The sequence below is a fragment of the Henckelia pumila genome, chromosome 4, assembly GCF_033568475.1.
Source record: "Henckelia pumila isolate YLH828 chromosome 4, ASM3356847v2, whole genome shotgun sequence".
NCBI classification, from domain to species: Eukaryota; Viridiplantae; Streptophyta; class Magnoliopsida; order Lamiales; family Gesneriaceae; genus Henckelia; species Henckelia pumila.
This window is the reverse complement of record NC_133123.1, coordinates 81,330,431-81,335,727: the sequence shown is the minus strand read 5'-3', so window position 1 is coordinate 81,335,727 and position 5,297 is coordinate 81,330,431.

The following is a 5,297-nucleotide window of genomic DNA, read 5'->3' as shown; positions in this document are numbered from 1 at the left end:
TGGTACATGTGTCATATTCTCTATCTCTTCATCAGTCTTGGGACACATAGACTTGGATAGAGAAACTCCATGACACATGGGTAGATGTCCTCTTTTGGACCCATCCATTGAAAACCGTTTCAATATGGTATCGATGTAGGTTGATTGAGTGAGTCCTATCATTCTCTTAGACCTATCTCTATAGATCTGTATCCCAAGAATGTAGGATGCCTCTCCCAAATCCTTCATCGAAAATCTACCTGATAACCATATCTTTGTTGACTGCAACATCCCTACATCATTCCCAATGAGTAGGATGTCATCAACATAAAGTACTAAGAATGTCACCGCATCCTTAACTACTTTCTTGTACACGCAAGGTTCCTCCGGGTTCTTGATGAAACCAAAATCTTTTATTGTTTCATCAAATTTCTGGTTCCAACTTCTTGATGCTTGTTTTAGACCATAAATTGATCTCTGAAGCTTGCATACCTTATGCTCGCTTCCCATGGATGTGTACCCCTCAGGCTGCTTCATATAGATTTCCTCCTTAATGTCTCCATTAAGAAAAGCAGTCTTCACATCCATTTGCCATATCTCATAGTCATACCATGCAGCTATGGCAATTAGGATTCTTATGGACTTGAACATTGCAACTGGTGAAAAGGTTTCGTCATAGTCAACTCCTTGCCTTTGAGTATAACCTTTAGCCACCAATCGCGCCTTGTAGGTCAATACCTTACCATCAGGCCCAAGCTTTCTTTTGTAGATCCATTTACACCCTATCGGAACAATTCCATCGGGAGGATCTACTAAAGACCAAACTTGGTTTGTATGCATCGAATCCAATTCTGACTGCATAGCTTCAAGCCATAAATTCGAATCCGCATCAGAAATTGCTTCCTTGAAGTTTCTTGGATCACATCTAATGTCGGGTTCATCTTGATCCCCTTCAAGAAGAAGACCATATCGAACTGGAGGTCTAGAAGTCCTTTCGGATCTTCTAGGTGCAGGCGTGTCCAGCAATGGTTCCTGAGGTGTAGGATCGTTATTTTGTATTTCGGGTTCTTCTCGAACTTCTTCGAGTTCCATCATCTCGCCTTTCTTATCCAATAAGAATTCCTTCTCCAAGAAGGTGGCATTCCTAGAAACAAACACCTTTGTTTCAGCAGGATAATAGAAATAATATCCGATTGAATTCTTCGGATACCCTACAAAATAACATAAGCTGGATCGACTATCCAACTTATCTCCCACTGTCCGCTTCACGTAAGCAGGACATCCCCAAATCCTCAAGTACGAATACTTAGGAGCTTTGCCATTCCATAACTCGTATGGTGTTTTGTCCACTGCTTTAGTGTGGACGTTGTTCAACAACAATACCGCCGTTTCAAGCGCATAGCCCCAAAACGAAGGTGGAAGCTCAGTGAAGCTCATCATAGATCGAACCATGTTCAACAAAGTTCGATTACGACGCTCCGATACACCATTAAGCTGTGGTGTCATAGGAGGAGTCCACTGAGAGAGAATCCCATTCTCTTTCAGATAGTCCAAAAACTCGGTACTCAAGTATTCTCCACCTCGATCCGATCGAAGTGCTTTAATACTTTTACCTAGCTTGTTTTCTACTTCAGCCCTGAATTCTTTGAACTTTTCAAATGCTTCAGACTTATATTTCATTAAATATAAATACCCATACCTTGAATAATCATCAGTAAAGGTAATGAAGTAGGTGTGGCCATGTTGAGTCCCTACTCTAAATGGACCACAAACATCTGTATGGATCAAATCCAACAGATTCTGACTACGCTCAGGTTTCCCCTTAAAATGAGATTTAGTCATTTTTCCTTTTAGGCAGGATTCACAAGTAGGTAGAGAATTAATATCAGACATATCAAACATGCCCTCTCCCACTAGCTTGTTCATCCTCCTTGAGGAAATATGACCTAGCCTAGCATGCCAAAGGTTTGCCGGGTTTTGACTATCGATTTTCCTTTTGTTTGTTGTCGCCGGTTTATCAACATAATTCACTGGAACGTCTTTTAGTTTTAAGTTGTATAGATCGTTTTCAAGTTGTCCATTTCCAATTAAACATTCATTCTTGTAAATATTGCAAATCCCATTCACAAAATTGCAAGAATAACCATCTCTATCAAGCATAGAAATAGAAATAATGTTTTTAATTAAATCTGGCACAAATAAAACATCTCTTAACAATAATTTAAAACCGTTCTGCAAAGTCAAACAAACATCTCCAATGGCCGTAGCTTCAACTCTGGAACCATTCCCGAGCCTCAGCTGGGTCTCACCCATTCTAAGCCTGCGACTTCTTGTCATCACCTGCAAATCATTGCAAATGTGAGATCCACATCCGGTATCCAATACCCAAGAAGTTGTATTAAGTGACATGTTTATTTCAATATAGAACATACCCTTTGCAGTTCCCAACTGCTCAAGATATTCCTTGCAGTTGCGCTTCCAATGACCCGGCTTCTTGCAGTAATGGCAAACATCCTTGGATTTTCCATTGTTTGAAGCCTTTGTCTTTTGCTTCTTCTCGGGCTCGACTTTCTTGGGTGGGGTAGAACGTTTCTTGCCCTTCATACTTGGCCCCTTCTTAGCAGAAGATGAGGAGCCCACCAAGAAAGCTGGCTTATCCTTCTTAAGTGTGGATTCATATGTAACGAGCATATTGACCATCTCTTCAAGGGTGGCCTCTATCTTGTTCATATTAAAATTTATCACAAATCCATCAAATGAAGAAGGAAGAGACAGAAGCAATAAATCCACATTGAGTTCATGCTCCAACACCAAATCTAGGGTCGCCAACTTCTGTATGAGCCAAATCACTCGTACCCCATGATCACGGACCGAAGTCCCTTCACGCATGCGGCACGTCATCAACTCCTTAAATGTAGCGAACCTTTCAGCCCTCGACTGAGCCCCAAAAAGTTCCTTGAGTTGCGTATGAATGTCAGCAGCATTCACCGTGTCCTCAAATCGCCTCTGGAGTTCATCAGACATCGAGGCTTGCATATAGCATTTGGTCTTGATGTCATGGTCACACCATGCATCAAGTTTGGCCAATTCCTCCGGACTTATGTCAGCTGGTGCTTCCTTCGGAGGTGCTTTCTCTAACACGTAGAGCATTTTCTCCGAAGTTAAGACAATCTTCAACTTCCGGAACCATTCCGTATAGTTGGCGCCAGTCAACTTGTTTTGTTCGAGGATCGAGAATAATGGATTTCGCGAATTCATTGTATGAAATACTGAAAAGAAAAACAGACATATATCAATGATTGTTTAACAATTTACTAAGACATAAAATAGGCGAATTTAATTTTATGAATCTCACTCCCACTATTTTAACGATTTCACCACCCTCTAGTGAAAACGGGAAACTTTTTCCTTAGTGAGAACATGGAGTCCAATTGACAAACTTATGGTCCCGAATAATATCAGCCAACCATAATTCTCAAAAGGTAGAGCCCAATTGCTTCCAAAGCAACCCCCATGTATTTACCTCATGTCCAATAAGGGCCCAATAATATGACGCCGTTTAAAGTGACATGTCAAGATGACCCATCAATATTAAGTTGTGATGGACGGTCGCCATGTGGATCCCCCAATAATATGAGCCGATCCCATGGGAGTTCCACCCAACTTACAACATTTGTCGATCCAATGTACAGCTTTCCGACGGACGGGCCCCCCAATAATATGAGCCGGACCGTATCCGCGGGTAGCATCACATACATTGACCGTTGATGGAAGGTGGGAACATTTAAACAAATTTAAATTTCCTTTATTTATCTTGATATAAATTTTAAATCATATTTAAAATGAGGGATTTTTAATTATAAAAATATTTGTCTCATCATATTCATTTTATTGCATGCTTGCCGGATTCACGCAATTTATGTCTAAACATGCATACAATCATAATATCAAATATTATATAGGATGATCGATTCCATTTCTAATTGACCCGTGGTTGCCAATCACGGGTCTTAGTCCAATCCTAGGTAATATGCAGTATGCAATGCAATCCTATTACATGTGCTTCCAATTTACATTTCTTCAGTCTTTATTGTCTGCTGGGCCCACCGTCTTCAAATCTTGATCTCCCACTAAATCTAATGTATTTACAATAAATAACAATGACAAGTAGGGATACATTTTTAGGGGTGGGAACGGGCTATAAACCAAGCCCACTTTTATTACATATGACATTCATATCGGGCCATAAACCAGGCCCATTAATAAAACCAACAACAATAAAAACAAAATGTAAATTCCTAACATACACCTACAAAATTGGTCATGGCAATCGATCATCCTTATCCAATAACATTTAATTCAAAATTAATTTATTGGATAACATGCAGTGGCAATTCAAATTTAAACAAGATAAAATCATATTTTATATATAAAATCTCATTTCACATATAAAATCATATTTTATCTCTATATCAAATAAAATCATATTTTATCTATAAAATCCAATTTTACAAATAAAATCATATTTTACTTAATATATCATAAGATCATATCTTATCATCAATTGTACCAAAAATAATTGATTTCAAAATTCAATTTAAGGATAAAATATTAAAATTTTCCAAAAATTCAAATTTATCCAAAAATCAATTTTAAATTTTACGGACTCGAACAATTCGATCCGAAATCTCGTGAACCAATCAAAAACAATTTTTGACCGGACCAAAAATAAAATTTCAACACATTAAAATTAATTTTTAAATAAAAATAAAATTTTTCCCGCGGGCCGCCCGGGACACTCCCGGGCCGGCCCGCACCCGGGGCGCGGGCCGGGGGCAGCCCAGCTGCCCCCTTAGGGCAGCGACTATCGCTGCCCTGGCGGCGCCGTGCGTCGCCCCTGGGCGGCGCACGGCGCCGCCCTGGGCAGCGCCGAGCGCTGCCCTGCGCAGCGCCCAGCGCTGCGCTGGGCAGCGCACAGCGCTGCCCTGGGCGGCGCCCTGCGCCCCCTTTGGGCGGCGCCGTGCGCCGCCCGGGGCAGCAACAATTGCTGCCCCACCGGGCAGCGATCCAATCGCTGCCCGGGTTTTGCCCCGGAAAAAAATTTTTTTTTTTTATTTAAAAATATTTATTTTGTTTTCCAAAAACCGAGATTCAAAAATTTTGTACAATCGATTAATTTAATTGTTTGATCTGAGCAACCTGGCTCTGATACCACTGTTGTAAAAACTGGCGGTCAGATCAATCACGATTGATACCCGGTGCAGCGGAAGTTTAAAATTTTTATCATGGAACAATTCCATGGTGTGGGTATCAACCAT